Source organism: Desmodus rotundus, chromosome 9 (assembly GCF_022682495.2).
Source record: "Desmodus rotundus isolate HL8 chromosome 9, HLdesRot8A.1, whole genome shotgun sequence".
NCBI classification, from domain to species: domain Eukaryota; kingdom Metazoa; phylum Chordata; class Mammalia; order Chiroptera; family Phyllostomidae; genus Desmodus; species Desmodus rotundus.
This window is the reverse complement of record NC_071395.1, coordinates 7,353,017-7,373,365: the sequence shown is the minus strand read 5'-3', so window position 1 is coordinate 7,373,365 and position 20,349 is coordinate 7,353,017. Positions and strand designations below refer to the sequence as shown.

Sequence of the window (20,349 nt, the reverse complement as noted above, 5' to 3'; positions counted from 1 at the left end):
TAATGTCAACATACAGCCCTTGACTGGGGCAGGTGTGTTCCACAGACATGGTGTCAATGCAAAAAAAAAAAGCAACAGAAAATGTTAAACAGGAAAAGAAAACTTTATTCATGGCTATTTTAATAAACAAGAGATACCAAATTTAAGCCTAACTAAAAAAGTGCTTATTTGAGTCATATACTTTCTTAGGCAACAGCATGTGATCGATCCACCCCCATGTTTGGAAGGAAAAACCAATCTCACTAAAACTGAGGGTGACGATGTTTCTAAAGGCTGCAGTGAGAGGGAGAGTGTAGACCATCTGTGTTGCTAACCGGCTTTACCCAAAGGAAAAGGAAACTTCTCTGATCTTCTTGACCAGGTTGGATCAAGACACCCACCAAAGTGAGGCTTCTACTCTCAAACAGAAACTGGGAGATGGGGTGCTACCTCCTTTCATGGTAATTCAAAGAGAGGCTTCTCATATCCTTGAGAAAGACATTCTCAAGTTGCAAAATTGGCAAAAAGCTTTTTAAGAGAACTCAGAGGGACAGAGAAAACACGTGCGGTTACAAGTTTGCTAGAGCAAATGCTCTATTGAGAGGGAGTGCGGGGACCTAGAGTCAGAGAGAAGTGCATCTAAAGGTTAGTCAAGCTGAGGGGACCACGAAGGTCATCTTGATCAATAGTTATAGAAATATATGCATAAACACAGATAGGGCACAAAACGAAGCAACATGGCTTAGAAATTCAACCTTCTTTACTTAGGAACAAAATTTATCTTGCCAACATCCAAAAGAACTGAAACACAGCATACATTTTTCCTTGTGATGAAAAAATAAATATAAGGATTCCTAGCAAGGGTAACAACCATGAGCTTAACTTGGAGGTGAAAGTATTGTACACTGAAAACTATAAAACAGTGATGAGAAAAGTAAGGAAGACACAAAGAAATGGAAAGACATCCTGTGTTTATGAATTGGAAGACATAATGTTGTTTAAATGTTCATACTACCCAAAGCAATCTATAGGATCAATCCAAGCTCTTTCCAACATCCCCCTGACGACAATTTGAGATTTGATTTTTTCTTTGAATAAATGTGGAACCACATGGAACCACATCAGACTCTGAACAGCCAAAACAATCTTGAGAAAGAAAGAAACAACTGGAGGCCTGAGACTTCCTGATTTTTAAATATTTTACAAAGCTACAGATATGTAGACCAGTAGAATAGAATAGAGACCTCAGAAATAAACCTACACATATAATGTCCACTGATTTTTGACAAGGGTCCCTGTTGGGGAAGGTCATCAAGAAGACATGGCCTTCAGTTTGACCTGCTAGCTAGACCCAAGCCATTGGAGCCTCCCCACTTTCTCCCTGTGCATGGAATGTGGACTCTGCTTGCCTTCCCCACTCTAGAAGCTTCCCAAGGACATGGCCTTGAGATAGAAATGTGGTGATAAAACTGTCTAGACTGGGTGTGTGACTGAACCATGGTAAGGCCTCCTATGTACATGACTGCCTCCAGTTAAGGCCTCTGTAGAAACTTTAAGATGGGATGGTGGATGCAGAAAATTACTTGTCTTACAACCATCAAAAACAAGTCTCGTAGGGAAGTTCCCCTGTTTATAAAACTTTCCACCTACACATCTGGAGGAGTCTGCCTTTTTCCTTAGGTTATCTGCCTGCCTTCCAAGTATGGGCACCAGTTTCACATTATATCTGGGAAGCTCTGGTGGAGGTTGCAACCCAACAGTGCCAACAATACACACTGGGGAAAGGATAGTCTCTTCAACAAAAGGCACTGAGAAAATGATAGCTACATGCAAAAAAAATAAATAAAATGAAATTGGACCCTATCCAGACATTGGCTCTGCTCAAGGAGACCCTGGTGTCAGGGAGAGGCAGACGGGGCCTGAAAAAGGTGCAGAAGATTCAACATGGCCACAGTCTGTGCAGCTGCTCCCGGGAAGATGTGGGGTCCATGTCCCCACCTGTGAACCTGGGCTGGACTTGGACTTGCTTTGTCTAATGGGATGTGGGGAAAAGGACACCATCATGGTTCCAGAGCCCAGGCCTCAGCACACCTTGTAACTTTGCCTTCATTCTCTTGGAATGGGGCCTGAGACCACCAATCCAGGCAGCCTCAGGACAGAGGCCAGAAAAAGGAAAGCCTAGGGCCCTGACACCTTGGCACCAACTGCCCACATGTGAGGGGCCCAACTACCCAAGCACTGTGAGAAATAACTAATTGTTGTTTTAGCTACCACTTGTTTTTCTTCTCCTTAATAAGTCGGTGTGTATGCACTAGAAATGAGGACATTCTCCTACATAATCCCAGTGTAATAAGCAAAATAAAAAAAAATTAATGTTGAGTCCGGGTGGCCAGGTAGCTCCGTTGGTTAGGGTGTCATCCGGGTAGACTAAGGTTTCTGGTTCTATCCCCAGTCAAAATACATACAAAAATCAATGAATGAGTGCAAAAATAAGTGGAACAACTTGATCTCTCTCTCCCGCTTTCTCTCTCTCAAATCAATTTAAAAAATAACACTGAAAAAAATGAAATTGGACCCTTATCATAACACCATACACAAGTTTAACTCAAAACAGATTCAATACTTAAATGTAAGACCATAAATTATAGATATTCTAGAAGAAAACCCAGGGAAAAATCTTTATGACGTTGATCTTGGCAATGATTTTATGGTTATAACACCAAAAGCACAGGTGACAAAAGAAAAATAGACAAGTGAGACATCAAACTATAAAACTTCTGCTCTGCAAAGGAAACAATCAAGAGAGTGAAAAGGAAACCTACTAAATGGGAGGAAGTATTTGCAAATCATGTATCTGATAAGGTGTTAACATCCAAAATATATAAAGAACCCCAAACACTCAATAGCGAAAAACAAACAACAAAAATCATGCAGCCACTTTGTTAAACAGTATGGAGTTTTCTCAAAAATTAAAAACAGATCGACCACCTGCTCCTGCAATCCCACCTCTGGGTATGGAACCCGTACACAAAATCATTGAAATCACAGTCTCCAAGAGGCATCTGTACTCCTGTGTTCTTTGCAGCATTACTCATAATAGTCAAGATACAGAAACAACATAAATGTGCATCCACAGATGTACAGTCAAAGAAAATGCGTTACATGCATGCGATGTAATATTATTCATCCCTCAAGAGGACATTCCAAAACATGTAACAAATGGAATGAAACTGGAAAACCTTCTGCTGAGTGAAATAGGCCTGTCAGAGGACAGATACTGCAGGATTCCATTTATATGAATTACCTAAACTGGTAAAACTCATAGAATCAGAGGACAGAATGGCAGATGCCTAGGGATGGGGGAAGTGGAAAAAGCGGAGGTGCTAATCAATGACCATAAAGTCTCAGTTACGCCAGGTGAACAAGTACTGAAGACCTGCTGCACAGCCTATGCCCTCAGTTAGAAACACTGTGTTGTACACCTACAATTTAGTTAAGAGGGTAGATCTCACATTACATATTCTTACCAGAATAAAATTTTAAAAAAATTTTTAAAGTTGTCTTGTTATTTAAATTATGCCTTCAAAAATTTGAAATTTGACAATTTCAGAGATCACGTGCTTGATTCATTCCCTTAAAGTAACTCCATAAGATATTAACTTGATAGCATTTCTATGAAAGAACATTAATTCTCTTCCTTAAACATATTGATGTATCCTGCAGTTATTGCTCAAGGCAACCACAGTGCTTTTTGAAAATACAGTGACTGTTCATAGTAAATGAACTCTTAACTCTAAGAAAAAAAGGAGAAATGTAAACTAAATGCATTATCTTTCCCATTTCCTCTGCCACTGCTGAATGAATACAGTCTCTTTGTCTCTGTGACCCCAATTTTTCTATGGCTTTCACTGATCATTCCCTGTTGTTGACATATGATTACTATGCAAATTTTAATGCCACCAGTTAGGCAGGAGAGTCATATAAAGTGAATAGGCTTTGGATATTGCCTCTACCTGTTAATAGCCCCTTGTCATTACCCTAGTGGAACAATTTCAAGCACAAAATATGGCACATAGGGTCCTACAACATAAGTTGGCTAAACGCATGAAATGAAGATCTCTCCTTCCTTCCTTCCTTCCTTCCTTCCTTCCTTCCTTCCTTCCTTCCTTCCTTCTTTCCTTCATTTCTCTTTCTTTTTAAAGAAAACCCTAGCCTTAAGTTGAGTAAAATAAAATTAACAGTCTCTTTTCAAAAAGAGAGAGCAAGAAATGCTCACCAATTTTCAGTTATCACTAACATAAAAACTCATACTGGATCTTTCTTTAACACTTATACAAATGATTTAATTTTATCTGCAAATATAAAAATGAGAGCTATTAGCAAAACTGATTAAAATATGGTGTAGCATATTTGATTATATTTGCTCGTAACATTTCTTTATGTGTTTTCTTGGTATGCTATGAAATGCAATGCCCAAAAGGCCTGCATATCAAAACAGCAGTTAAAGGTTAAAGCTTCCTAAAAAAACACCTTCAGTAAATATTCTTAATGTAGTAAATTGTTCTTCAATTTTTTAGAGTTTAATAGCACAGGTTTGGTGAAGAAATAACCATAGTGATGAATTCCCTTAAGAAAGACAAAGTGGTTTAAATTTGTTGTAAAATTTGATTGAAAATAACCTTCAAGAGATTATTTTTAACCTATAAATGCACAGTCTCTAATTCCACTTTCATATCTCTAAAAAAAATAAGACCTGTTAGATCTCTCCTTTCAATTTTACAGTGTGCATAGGGTCCCCAAGTAATAATTTTTCAAAGTATTTTTGATGTGAAAGATAAAATTCTGCCCTTGATATTAAAAAATAGTATCAAGGCAGATAATGCTGTTCATCTAAATTGAAGGATTATCACTATTAAATTGAACATGTATATTTCTGTAAGAGATCTATAATCCTCAATTTTTGGAACAATGATTTTCATCTTTTATTTGCCTGTCAAACATCCATAATTCAGATTAACTTGACAGCTTTATGAGACATGATAATTCTGTCCAATTGAATGCAACATGGCAGGGATTTTTTTTTCTACCAAGAAATCATACAATATTACAAATATTATTGTAATATACAGCTATCCCACTAATGATACTATTTTGTTCCTAGATGACTAGATTAAAACATTGTTCTATATGTATTGAAAACGATAATCTCCAATAAGCAAATAAACCCTATGTCTAAATAACTCTTCCTATCCTTCATTTTCAGCCAGGGATATAAACTAATCTTCTAGGACAGAAAGCATGCAGCCGCTAGCTAAAAAGAAAATACACATGGAATTTTGGGCTGACAAATTATAGCCTGATTGTGGACTCATGTCAAACCAGAGAAGCAAATGTTTTAGCCTTCCCCAAGGTATAAAGATTTCAATATTCTTCTGTAATTCTGTTTATAAATGACATTAACTGACTTTGGTAGCTTCTACTAGGTCTTTTCCTATCCCAAATTTTACTCACTTTAGACAAAAAAGAGAAATGTCTAAAAGAAGAATGAGATGTTTTGCTTTTTTTAATGTTTGTTAAGGATGTACAACTGTATAAGAAAAAGATCAGGTTTCTTTGGTGCCATGCCCTGGATTTGATGCGGACTGTCTAAAAGGCAGCCAGGACAGGACTCAGGCCAGGCCTTCTGCTGAAGGGCCATTAAAACACCAGAAAGATGACTTCATATTGGAGAGAGGTGGGGGGTGACTTTGTCCTTCAATGGCTCCTATTCATCTTGAAAATTGTGCATCAGCCAGAGTTACGGTCACAAAAGGTGAAGGAGTATTGAGAGTCTAACAGAGGGAGGCAGGACTCCTAAAGGGCCATCAAGTTCTAATGGGGAAAAGACAGTGGGAGGGATGCAGGCTTTTAGAGAGCAGTGGGTACCTAGCTTTGCTTTCCTTTATTTACTGCTCTTTCTTTCTCTTTTAGATAGGAAGGCAGAGGCAGAGAGCTCAGCCTTATCTAATAAAACTACCAGATTGCATATTGAGGTGTCTCGCCCAGGTAATAGGACTGTTTCTAGAAATTTAAGGTAACTTATTAAATGTTTTTTCTTTTTGGAAAGTGGGCATACTTGAAGTGTACGTACCGCTGTTATTGCAACCACTATTTGAGAGTCTATCATAGTGTCTGCATGATTTTTAACAATCCACAGGATGTTTCATAATGTATTTAGTAATAAAATGAAATTTTACATGGCTATAAATTTTCATTAAGGAAATTGAGAGCATTTTGAATGTATTTTGACAAAATAGATAAAACCTAGGAATGAATGAATATATTAGTGTGATCACAAGAAAAAAACAATCATTTTATGAACATATTTGGTAGAGATCAATTAATAACTATCATTATTAATTAATAATATTTTTTATTATTTCAAATCTTCTCCAATTAGGTAAAAAGAATAAGTTTACACAAGGCAACTATCTTACTTATGGAATAGTGGGCCTGGTATATTTAAAGCTTACTTGTCGATTGGTGGTACGTTATATAAATTAATAAAGAAATGGTCTAATAAACAACATTGGTAATGTATTGCTGAAAGGAATACATCACAAAATCCTAGCTGAAAGGAGTGATAAGGTAATAGTTAATTAGTTTTGGATTTATTTAACTCTAAAAAAATGGCAATAATGGCAGCAACAAATCTTTCTTACAAACTTTTACATATCCATTTAAAAAGAAAACACAGTAAGCATACATAGGAGAAATCTCAGAAATAACAGAAAGCAAGCAAAAATACACAAATTCTCAAAAAATAAACCTGTGTTAGGATAATAAATAAAAAGCAAGTTCATCGATGAAAATGCAAAATAATTGTTAATATTTGCTTACTAGAAAAATCCAGTAAAAACAATTCATATCCTGAGACATTACATTCTCTCTGGTTGGCAAAAATTAAGAATAATATTAATATCTGTGATTAATTGGTTATGAGACTATAAATAAAAACTTACTAAAGAATAATTTAGTAATATGGATCAAAATCTTTTTAAATTCTTTACTCATTCTTTCTCCAACAATTCTGCTTTTAACTATTTATCCTAACAAAGAAAAAACAGGGTTTTGTTTGCAATAGAGAAAAAAAATCCAACAACAGAGATTTGGCTAAAGAATTTAGGGTATTTTTAAGTTTTATTAAAACTTAATTTTTTTTGTTAAAAGCTGGACATATGTGATCTGTCCAGAAATTATCCAGCCATATAATATAAAAATAAGAGACATTTTTTGAAGAAGATACAAGTTACAAGAACCATTGTACATAGGGAAATGATGCCTCAGTCCCCTTCAAAGTAGGCACGTTGGGACCTCACACAGTTCTCCCAGCTTCCCTTCCACTGTTGAAAACACTCTGCAAAATCCTTTGTTGGAATCTCCATCCGCTGCCCCGTCATGTTTTCCTAAATCTCATCGATTATCTGAAATCTTTTCCTTTTTAAAGGTGATTTCAGTTTTAGGAAAAGGCAGAAGCCATAGGACACCAACTCTGGGCTGCAGGGAAGCTGAGTTACCTGGGTGACTTGATGTTTCACCAATAAACTGTGCCCCAGATGTAATTCATGAAAGGGCATGTTGTCATGATGAAGCTGCCAATCACCAGTTGCCCATAGCTGAGAGCTGTTTTCATTATATTGTATCTCTCAATCAGCAAAGAACATTGAGGTAGTACTCCTTATTAATTGTTTGGCCTAGAGGGATGTACTCATGAATGATGGACAACACTTTCCTAATCAAAAAACCCAGTTAACATGGTCTTCATCGGGCTACAACTGTGCCACGCCTTCCTCAGGCATGGAGAACCAGGAGACTTCCATTGGGACAACTGGGCCTTCATTTCCAGATCATAGCTGTAGACCCACGATTCATCTCTGGTTATGACCTTCTTGAGGAAACCTGGTTCATTGGTAGCGGTTTCAATCAAGTCATTAGCAACTGCAGCACGATGTTCCTTCTGCTCTGGTAGCAAAAGCCATGGAATGAATTTTGTCACACATGTTTCATGCCAAGATCCTGCATCAAAATCTCAGACACAGTAGTTTTTGGAATCCCCAAATCAGTTAGCTTCTAGTTCTTGCACTGTGAGTTGCTGATCTTTGTTGATTGTGGCCCATACAAGTTCAACATTCTCAGGTGTTCTGCTTGTTGCAGGCCTTCAAGAACATGGATCGCTTTCCACAGATTCTTGACCACCTTTGAAGCATCTGTGCCACACTTTTATTTGTACTGCACTCACTTAATTGTCCCCAAAAGCCTTTTGAATCATCCAAGTAGATTCTGCAGAGGAATGTTCAAGCTTAATGTAAAATTTAATGAAGATTTGTTGCTCTACTCGCTCAGTCATTTTGAATGTGATGGCCCCAAACTACACATGCTCACTCCATGTTGTCTACCACCATCACTGACTAGTACAGTGAAGTCCTCATTGTTCACACATGCGTATTCCAGTTCACTCTCCTTGGCTGCCGGGCTACATTGACGTAGTGTAAACTGTTCTCATTATATCAACAATGGCTAGACTTTTTCTGGACAGACCTTGTATACCTATGTAACTGATTACTGCAAGCTTAAAATGATATAAGTGAAAATGAAGATTTCATAATGTTACACATTGAGCAATACATACATAAAATACATAGACACATATGAACACACATGCATACATACATATAAATCTACATATATTTTAAAAGTGAGAATCTCCAAGTGGTAAGATTCCAGATTATTTTTTCTATGACTTTTCTATGTTTTCTAGTTTTTTGCAAAGATCACCCTTCACTGGTAAAATAAGAAAACATAGCTCCAATTGATAACTGATTCTGGTATACAAATTAGACCAGCACTCATATCATCGATAAGCAGTATGTCTAAGAGTGAAGTTAATGTCTCTTACTGCCAGATGGCCTGGGTTCAATCCCAGTGCCACAAGTTACTAGCTGTGTAACTTAGCCAAGTTATTTAGTTTCTCCATGCCATGGTTTCCTTACCTGTAAAATATACTATCAGTTCCTACCAGGTTATGAAGGACAAGTTAATCTGCACAAACAACAATGAACAATACCTGGCTCCCGGTTAACACTTCACGGTAGTTACCAATTTTTATTCCCCCCCCTGGAACACAGATACCAGGAGGGCAAATCTGTTTTGTGTATTGACAGATTCCTGAACATAGAACAGTGCCAGGAAAATAGTAGGCAATAAACACATGATGAATGAATATTTGCAGAAGAGTAGGAAGAAAGGAAAGAAGGAATCTCTCTATTTTACTAAGATTTATAACTCACATTTCATACCATCACAGGAGCATTAGCAATGTTGACGATTATGTACTTATTCAGACAGAGCTGAAAGCCTTTTAGTCAGTTCTTTGTCAGATTAAATTTTTTTTAAAATCATAGATCCTATCCCCTCTGGATGGAAATCTCTGAGTCAGGCTCCCTCAAGTGCATAGGAGTAAATTTTGACCAACTGTTGACTTAATTGTAAACTTTTTATATCATCACTAACTCCAGGCCCACATTTCCCCTTTAACTGACCTGAGGATCTATTTATTTTAGAGGTGAACCATGACTTACACGGATAAGAAAATAACACAGTGGTTGTTCCCTGGACTGCAGAGTTTGAAAGGCGCAAACTATTTCATATTTTCCTTAAGAATAGTAAATGCTTTGAAAATGTCACAAAATGATGTCTTTGCTGGAAAGGCTATTTTCATTATTGAGGAATATTGGGGTAGAATTTTATCAGGCTAGTCATCCTGCTTTTATACCATTGTCAACCGAGATTAGTCATAAAATAACAATGACCCTTATGCAGCCAACTGTAGACTTCCAGTTTCAAGATGACAAAGTGAACATATTTCTGTACGCTTTTCTTCAAATTCACTCTTAAAACAAGAACGAAACAGAGAGACAGAAACTCCAACATTGGTAAACACGGGAGAGAACTCATACCCAAACACAGTGGAAATGCCAATGAGGAGAAAACCCACTTATCACCACTCTAGAAAAACTCAGGATCACAGGCCTTATAAGCTCAAGGCAGTGTTCATAGTGGAGATGAAAACAAACAGGACTTCTTTTCTTCTTCTTTTTAATGACTGTATAAGGCTCAGGCTGTATAATGACTGTGTAAGACCCCCAAATTCTCACCCACAGCCTATTGGGTCAAGCATCTGCCCTGCCTCTGAGCCCCTGAAGAAACCAGAGACATATTGCATCTCTACAGAGTCCAAATAAAAGGGTTCAAGGTAGAAGAAAGTAGAAGAGTAAAGTCTATACTGGAAACTCTGAGTTTAAGTGCAGTTCTTAATAGAAACTACCAGTTATGTGTAAGGGTGAAGTATCTACATAAAGTACATGAAATTATTTGCATGGAAGATTTGCGTATTCACCATTCATGTCTTTTTTCAAGTATTTACTTATGTCACTGGCTTCATGGATATTTATTTTATACTTTGGGTTGTAATCCAGTACCATTTCACTTACTTTATCAAACTGTTCCAGCTTTGGCCTTGGGGAGCTCCCTCAGCTGGCTCTTGTCCCTCTGACATGCCCCCAGCACTGTGGCAGTGGGATGTTTTGGCGCTTTCTTACTTTCTGTCCCTGCAAGAGGCTCAGGCTTGTTTTCAATATTCACCATTTCAGCTCCAGGTCAGCCAAGTCTCTAAGAAGCCATGTTTGCTTTTATTGCAGCATGGAATTAGAAACTAAAATCTGGATGCTAAGTGTGCTATGATCTGCTTTTGTGTGATGCATTTATGGTTATTGTAAGGGGGAGTTATTCCACTAATTAAGTACTATGTTTTTTCAGTGTATGATTACAAGAAGAATAAAGACACTGTAATGAATCCATGATTCATAGGTGCTTGGCACTAATAGCAGGGATAAATTAAGATAGATTAGTATGACGATAACTGTGGATTATGGGCTGGGTGGTATGGAGAACTTGGCTCCATTTCCTCATTCACTCCTCTGTAAGTTGCCCAATTCACATCTAGAAAAACTCAGTACAGATGATTCCGCTAGTTTATGCTTTTCAGCTTTCATTTACAGAATATCTTATCCAAAAACTTTATGATCTAGTTAACATGTAACAAGTTACTATATTTCACTAAACTTAAAAATGCTCAGCCACAAGCATATACTAAATGTTTATTAACAGTGTTAAGAGTGATAGGGTGTTATAGTATTGCATAATCCTTGTCATAAATGACCTAAAGTATGTGGAAGATTCTCTCCTATCTCTATATTTTATTTTAACAAAAAAAATTCAACTGGGAAAATTTTATTTGAAAATTCAACCTATACGAGTCTCTTGAAGTATCAGAAAACCAGACCACCCTAAGCCAAAAATTCTACTTAGTAGCAATCATCTAGAGCTACACATAGGTCTAATTTATACATGCCAGGATGATCAATCAATAAAAGACAGAGGTCTGGCTTTAATTTTTCAGCTGACAGTCTCCTTTAGTGCAAAAATTGCCTTGATGGGTCTCTTAGATATTCAAGTGTAACTTATAGTCACCTATTTTTTTTATTAGGAAAAGCCTGAATACTTTGACCTAAACTGAAAGCAAAGGTTTTAGATTGATAATTTAAGACTTTGGTTGCCAGTGAAGCTTGAGTACATGCTTTACAGAGCTATGTACTAGAATATTCCAATTGTTTCTGTCTGAGAAATATTTCTTACTCTAGGCTTGTAAATATTTCTTGCTCTCATCCTTACCTCACCTGTCTGTCCTCTGAGACCATTAGAATTCAGCATCCCTGCCTTATAGTCAGACCAACTAGGTTAAATCCCAGTTCTTCCAGGTACAAGTTGTGAAACCTTGAGCAAATCAATCAGCCTCTTTGAGCTTCGGTATGAAAAAGAGTTATATAACTGTGTCTACCAGTCAGTCAGTGTTCAGTCAGGAAAGCAGAGCCACTGGGGCCAAGGGGCAACCATTCCCTTCCACACTCCTGCGTCTGGGGTGCGGGCAGCCTGGGTAAATAGACATCTGGAAGGGGGAGCGAGAGGATCAGAGAAGTCACTAATTAGGCCGTCTAACCACTGACACTGCACCAGTCAGCACTTGCTGGAAAATCAAAAGGCCAAGCCTGTTTAACCACCAAAGAAGAATTACAAAGAGGCATATTCTGGAGTGGCTTACGAGAAGCCATGGCCTCTGGAAAGCAGCTGCCACCTCTGCGTGTGCCCATCCTCAAATGCCTGCTGTGGACCTGGTGCCGCCGTGGGCCAGCAGGGCTCTGTATCCAGAAGATGAGCAGGAAAAAGAAGCAATGAGGTGGGACCCAAGGGCCACCTCTGTTTCTGATAGTACAACTCTCTGTGAGTAATGACTGCTTCCCACACCTCCATCCAACAAATCCCGCCCCAGTTCCTCTTCAGGCCAACTCTAGCCCACAACTATCCAAGAACGGAGACTCAGGGAACATGAGCCTCAACTTAGCCAAGTTGATACAGAACAAGCCAGAACAAGAATCAACCTCATGGAGCTATGGAAATGTTTACTAAAAGATCAAGTGAATCATCCACTTATGGGGCTTTCCCAGTGTAATCCCATGGCATGTTTGAACAAAACCACTATATCGCTTAGACTTAGTCCAAAGATTACAATTACTTAAATGAGTACAATTACTTTAAATGAGTGAATAGCATAAATTGAACTAAGGATTGAATTGGTGATAATTAATAATGCTAAAGTATCTCATTGGGGAAAAAAATTCCTATAAATATGCTTTTACTATCACCAAAACTATCTTTCTCCCTCTGATTTCTTGGGCCCCCAGCTTGCTCCATTTGGGGATTTGTTCTCTGATAATTTCATGTGTCAGTTTGACTGGGACACAATGTGCCCAGATATTTGGCTGGATATTTGGCTAGCCATTGCTTTTGGAGGTGTCTTTGAGGATGTTGCAGAGTGAGATTAGCATCTAAATCAATACAATGAATAGAGCAGATTGCCCTCTCTGTGTGGGTAGGGTGGGCATCATCCAACCCATTGAGGGCCTGAATAGGACAAAAAGCTGGGAGAAGGAATCCACTCTCTTTCTCAGTAATGGAGCTGGGACTTTGGTCTTCTCCTGCACTCAGACCAGGAATTACACCACCAGATCCTCTCATTCCCACACCTTTACATTCTGACTGGGATTTATAGCACTGGCTCTGCAAAATTAATGGCTTAAAAAAACACACACATTTATCTCACAGGAGATAAATGGGCCAGGAGTCCAGTCACAAGTCCTTTGCTTGGGGTCTTACAAGGCTGCAATCCAGGTGTTGGGTGGACTGGGGAAGAATCTGCTAACAAGCTCATTCAGGTTGTTGGCAGAGTCACTTTCTTGCAGCTGTTGAACTCCCATTGACTTTCTTAACCAAGGTCAACAGGAAAGCATTTCTGAAAAAGGATCCCAAATCCTCTTTTATGAACTTTTTACTGGATTAAGTCAGACCCACTCAAAAGCAGTCTATGGGACATAAACTGAATCAAGAAGAATCTTTGTCATATAATGTAACCTAACCAAGGGACTGAGTTCCAATCACCCTTGCCATATTTTACTGACTAGAGCAAGTCACAGGCTTCTTCTGTAGTTAAGATTATGCAAGGGTACAACCTCTTGGGAGGGGTGGGGAGTCACCATATAGCGCTTCACTCACTGAAGTGTTAAGTGATTTAAGCAGAGCTCGTGCTCAAACTCTTTGGTCCCAAAATTCTGTCTAAAAGTGTATCTGAAAGAAATAATTACTGATTACTCTAGACTGAATGTTTGTCTTTCCCCTAGACCCATGTGCTGAAGAGGTATCCCCTGGAAGTGACGGTATTAAAAGGTGAGGCCTTTGGGAAAAGGTTAGGATTAGAGGAGGTCATGAGGGTAGACCCTTTACAGATGAGATTACGGCCCTCACAAGAGTCTTGAAAGAACGTGGTCGTCCTCCCTGCTCTCCTTGTGAGGCTGCAGTGAGAAGTCCGCAGTCAGCGACCCAGCAGAGGGTTTTCAGCAGACCCTGCTTACGCTAGCAGCCTGACCTTGGACTTACAGCCTCTGCAACGGTGGGAAATACGTTTCCACTGTTTATAAGCCATTCTGTTTATAGTGCTGTGTTATAGCGGTCCAAGCCAACTAAGACACCTATGCATCAACATAGAGTCATCACTCCACAACGCTGAAATTAAAAACAATATAAATATTCAAAAGTAGAGGACACTTAAGTAAGTTATGGTTTATTCATACTATGATATTCTATGACATAGTTATTTATATCATGTTAGAGAACATTATTTATTCTTATGCAGAAAATATGTAGATACATTTCTAAGTAGAGAATAAAACACAATGTAAAACAGAATGTATTAATATATAATTAATGTATGCACTAAATACATGTCTTTAAAAGTATACACATATATACATATATATGTATATATATGTGTGTGTATATATATATATGTATATATATATATATATATATACATAAACACACTCCTTTTATTCTACCATTTGTACATGGCCATTTTCTCTGCTGATATGGAGTATAGCGAGGAGTGAAGAGACCAATCCTAGAGTTGCATTGCCTCAGTGCCAACTCTGTCCACAACCTAGCAGCCCGTGACACTGGGCAAACTACTTAACCTCGTCCTGCCTCAGCTTCTTATCTATAAATGGGGAGCCCTTACAGGTCCTACTATAACAGTTAAATGAGATGATGCATGGGGACAGCACAGGTCTGAAACAGAGAAAATAATGCTTAATCAACTTTAACTATTCATTCACTAAGTGACCAAAAAATCCATGGAAAAACTGGATTAGCAACATGGATGATAGAATGATCTAGACTATCTGAGAGGACTGTCTCACAATTTGCTCCATTTTAGATAATAACTCAATACAAACTCAATTTAACCAATCCATAATGGCATTCACTGGCATATCCTTTCCAACACAACACAAACAAACTGGGTAAACCTTTCCCAGGTATACTATATTATAGAGAAAAAATGGGCCCTAACAAATGGCATGGAAAATAAGAAAAATTAATGTGGGGAGTAATGGGTCTAGGTTGAAAATAGCCAATGAAAACAAAACAAAAGAAAGCAAATAAACAAAAAAGAAAACCCTGTCACATTTAAACTTCCCTAGTGAAATTTGGCATTCATTTCAAAACAGCAGAAAAACAAATTTTCTTTTAAAGAGGTAAATCTATAACTATCTCTGGTGAACATGGATTATGTAGCAATAATGATTTCAAAAGAAAACTTACAATAGGAAGACCTAGGAGTTTTTAATGTTTATCTGGAGAAAAAAAACTGGGATTTGAACCCAGTCCACTGGCTGATCTACTGTACCTCACCCACCACCTCCAAGAGAATAAAACAAACTAAAAAAAAGACCATAATAACTAAATATTGATAATTTTGTGATCTAAATTGTCACCTTAAAGTAGAATATTACCTGCTGAAAGGCAAGCAAAAAGACTAAAATGAAGTCTGGAAGCCCCATCAAGTAGGGGCAAATAATGAGTCGCCCAGTCATTTCCCAGCTGGACACCAAGAGCTCCTCATTGGCTTTCTACAAGATGCCCAGACTTAATGAAAAGCTGACTTTTCCCTTCAACTGTAGCATTATTCAATGGCCAAGTATAGCTACTGTGAAATAAAGAACCAGGGCATAAAAGGAATCTGTTCTCACACTGACCTCAAAAATCAGTGGGGAGAGTCAACAGGGCAGAAAGGTGGATGGCCTCTGAGAAGAAGCAAGAATTGGGACACAAAAGAACTTACATATAGCTTAAACTATTGGTCAAGTTTTCACACTTCAATTAATTGAATGTTCCTCATTTCATAGTCTCTCTCTCTTTAAGATCTCAGAAATGTAATCGTATTCATTCATTCATTTGAAGCTTCTTGATGAATTGAAATCATAGTGTTCATCAGCAACTTTTACAAATCCAGCTATACAAATCATGTTTACCTGTATAACCACATATTCTTTTTTTTAATATTCTGCATCCATTGAATTGCTTTGCTACTTATAATGAATAGCATGAATTTTTTCTCTTTTTCTCCCCCCGCTTTCCTCCCTATCCCTCGTCCCTCTTTATTCCTCCCTTACTCTCCTTCCCCCTCTCTCTGGGAATCCTTCATGAACTTATGGTCACCACAAGTAGCCTTGGAGCTGGATACAAGTAACAAAGCTATAAATAAAAACACAAATTATCTACATCTAGGACTTTCATATGCTTTCTAAATTCGAATGGAATTAAGAACATAATCTGAAAATAGAAGTGTGAGGAGAGGCAGCCCCCTGGACTAAAGTCAGAATGCTCACCAATGGGCTCCCCACCTCCCAGGATGAACTCGGGGCTGTGGGTCCACGTGACTCTCTGCAAACTGATCATATGGAACCAGAGTGTCTTTGCATCACCTAAAACTCTGTGAGACAATGTAGGTAAGAGTGCTGAAAATAGGAATGTGAACTTAGACAAAGTGTAACATGAAATCTCTTCCACTGGAATAAAATGCAAGAATAAAAGTCGAGAGCCTTATATCAAACTGTCTGATTAACACTAGCTCCAATATCTCCCTCTGGGAAAGCTTCCCAGCATTCCCAACTGCATCTCTCCCCAGCATCTTTAACATTTTAGACAGGTGCCTCTTATGGCACAGAGCACATTTTTGTCATTATTCCCCACTATGCTGGGAGCCTCTACAACCAGAATGACTCTTTCCCAGCCTTGCTGACTCAGCACCTAGCAATGAACATTTACCATACAGTCATACAGAGCTGTATTAATGATTGAATGAACGAATGAATGAGTCTTTCTTAGCACACTAGCTATGCAGAAACAAAATATACCAGTCTTGTTTCCAACCCCCCTTTTTTCAAGAAAAGTAGTAAACTAGGCTTTCAGTAGAATTTTACTCTCTTCACTTGGTTATAACATGTATTTCAAGCACATATTCCTTTAACCAAAAGCTTGTTTCCATGTTGATTAAACTAATAAGAAATGTATTATCACTCCTAAAATTCTTTCAAAAATCAAATATTCCAGTTTTAACCCAGAATGAGTCTTATCTAACCCTGGATCTCCTTTGCATATTTCACTGTCTAAGATATCATTTTCTCCACCTTATTCATAAGTGTAGAACTCTTTGAAGCAGGTGGTTATTAGATTTTTAAATTAAGAAAAAATATGTATATAATCCATGATAACTGGAAACAAATTTGAAGCAATTCTCATCATAGAAAATATAGGTATAAAGAAATATAGAATGTGAATTTAACAAACTTGAATTAATGAAAAAATAGACAAAAATAATCCCATGTGTTTGTAATATATGTTATTAATTATATTCCCATTTTAGCACTTTCTCTGCAGAAATATTAGAATGCAGAAATGCTAAGTTCTTCAAGTATAAACTGATATAAGCATAAAGCAGTATTATTAAAACCCACAATAATATGGCATTTAAAAATTGATTTGTCTCGATTGATGGAGAATCCAATTTAGGTTAAATAACTATGTTTATGAAATTACTTCAGGATTTATTGGCTGTACAACGATAACTCATCAACTACAGTTGAGCTTGCAGGAATTTGAGCAGAAAAGTTAATTAACAATAATTTTAAAACTGCCAAAAGCCGCTTCAAGTTCACTCTGCACTCTGCATACATAGCAACATGTGCTGGGCTTCAAAGAGAAAGTCGTTTCCTAAAACTGTTTACTTTTATGTCATTGAACTCATCATTAAAAATAAGTGAGCAGTATTGATTTGGATGGTTTAATAATTCAAAATGGTTAAAGGCAATAACAGCACTTAAACAGACAAATATTTCCTATTATTGTTTATTACCAACTTTAACTATAATGACTCAATTAATCCAGGCATGGTTTCCCAAAGCAAATTGAAATGCAATTATCAGACCAATAAGATGCTAAACTCAGTAACTTAAACCTCAGGCAGAAGATTTTATGTGATATAATCAATATTGTACTCAAGGTGGTATACGGTATTGTTAATTTGCCACAGAAAATACAGAAATTCCATTACCGTTTAAAATTAAAATAAAATATCTTAAAATCCAATGACGTGACATTTTTTTGCACCTTGAATAACTACTTTGCAGCGTATCTACAATTTAGAAAATAGCTTCTATTCGTATGCTTTGTGAGGACATTTGCCACTGTTAGGTAAGAGAAATTATGGACACGAAATGCTTGGACTTTAGTAAAACTTAGTCACTAGGAATATAAAGTTGCCTTACAAACATAAAATATTTTTAATATATCTCTTGTGTTAGACACATATCTGTACATGATTCCTGTTGATAAATCCACTCACGGGCATCATATTTATTGTCTTATCACATTTCCCTTGAAAATAGCAAACTATGGCCTCTGAAGCCAAGTTGTTTCTACATGTATCCATCATAACTTCTTAAATTGGAAAAACAGAAACAGGACACTGACATACCTTTGGAAGACAGAATCCTGTGGTATTTTTGGCAACTGTTTCAGTTTCTCATCTTGGACTGTGACTAGTGTCCCCCACGAGCCTTCCCCATCCTCCAGTTGAGAGCCGCTGGTGTCTAAAAGAAGTGAAATGCACACAGCTATAAATTTACCTCAAATACGGACTGAGACTATGATCAGAAACTGCCTTACGCCAAATACAACATCTACTATTGGATACTAATGCACTAAACTCTTTTTGTTGGTGGTATTTTGGGGGGAGGGAGTTATTTATTTTTCAACATGAAAGCATTCTGACATCCAACCACAGAATAACTACTAATTAGTTTTTTGCTCAGAAAGACTTATCATTGGTTCACAACTAAGGTAGAAAGAACAGTATTTTCTCCAACTCACAGGTTTAAAAATGAGAAGACTGTTTGATGGACTGAATATGGATAAAATTTTTCAGACTCAATAAACTTGCTAAAGTAATATTCTTATTTTCTTTTAAATTCCAAATAGTGATGATGATGATGATGATGACCACTGTCTTCAAATAAATATAATCAGCATCAAATGCAAATGAATACTGAAATTAAAATACCATTTTACGAGACTATTCATTTTAAGAAATACTGTTAGAAGTTATATTTGTAAATTATTAATAAAAAGATAATACAGGTAAAATTAATATCTCCACCTACATATACCCCATTCCAACCTCCTAAGATGACAACAAAGCTTGTTTGTATTTATACCAGACTGCAAGATGTTATTTTGGTATACATATCACAGCATCGATCATATGATAAAATAAATTTTAAAATTAACAAAAGCTCTTGGTCTAAGTCTAATGTTGCACAGTTTGCCTATCCATACATAATGATCACTTTTTTAGGGTATAATTTCACCAACATCAGACAGCCTAAGATCACAAGGAGTCCACATCTTGTGTTAATTTAATTGTGCCAAAATAATCTCATCAAACAATTTGCTAGCAACGCCAGGCACACCCTATCACAAACCACCTTCTCTGTGTAGCATGAACGTTAGTGCAGACATCAGAAGTCACCGTGAAACACACTGTCGATGAATTATAATCTCTGTACACTGACAAGTCATTTCTTGCTTATCTGTCGGCACTGTTACATGGTAATATCTACACCAATCTGACACTCGAACCATGAAGCATAAGAAGTTCTGTGCTCCATAGATTAGTCTTAATATTGTTATTGTTTTACAAATCAGATGCGGTTCCTTTCTTGAAATATCATTATTTTCCATTTTGATTAGACTTCAGGTTTGAAAAGATAGGATGGTATCATTGATGGATACCACCATGTGGTCATCATCTTCTGCAGCGGACAGATTTCTTTTTGGCTGTTTATACCCAGCACCCTCTTCCCTGGTCTCCTTGGGGAAGGGGTGGGAGAAAATGGCTGCCTCTCCCCATTGCAGAAGCCGGGCTCTCCACCCCACCATCCTCATGCAGGTCAGAAAAGCATTTAATGATAAAAGTATGAGACAGCCTTGAGAATAGTTATGAGCAGATTGATGGCCATCAATAGCGGGAGCAAAAACTCTGTCTGCTCTTGCACTGTAATATACTTGCTCAGATTTCTGCTGCCTGGCCCTTCAGACCCCCCATAATCCCTCTCCGTATTACTGTCCCTCTCAACACTCCCCCAGATTTTAAGAGCTGTGATATACTCGTACTTAAATTAAATTAAATTAAATTAAATTAAATTAAATTAAGGTCTCCAGAGTTAGTTGTTATTGATTACAACTAAGACATGTGCCTATTCAGTGTGTTTCAGCAATTTCTGTATCTACAGGAGGAGATCCAGCTGACTCGAAGTCCAGAAGCTT

At 37.5% G+C, this 20,349-nt stretch overlaps 1 long non-coding RNA gene across 1 annotated transcript in view; it reads right to left on the bottom strand.

Annotated features, from left to right (window-relative positions):
* The window catches only part of LOC123480614 (uncharacterized), a 178,149-nt gene that overhangs the window by 127,247 nt on the left and 30,553 nt on the right, over window positions 1-20,349 (bottom strand). Inside the window, exon 2 of the long non-coding RNA XR_006656698.3 lies at window positions 18,500-18,614. This is a non-coding gene — a long non-coding RNA (uncharacterized lncRNA). The remainder of the gene's footprint in view (window positions 1-18,499; window positions 18,615-20,349) is intronic.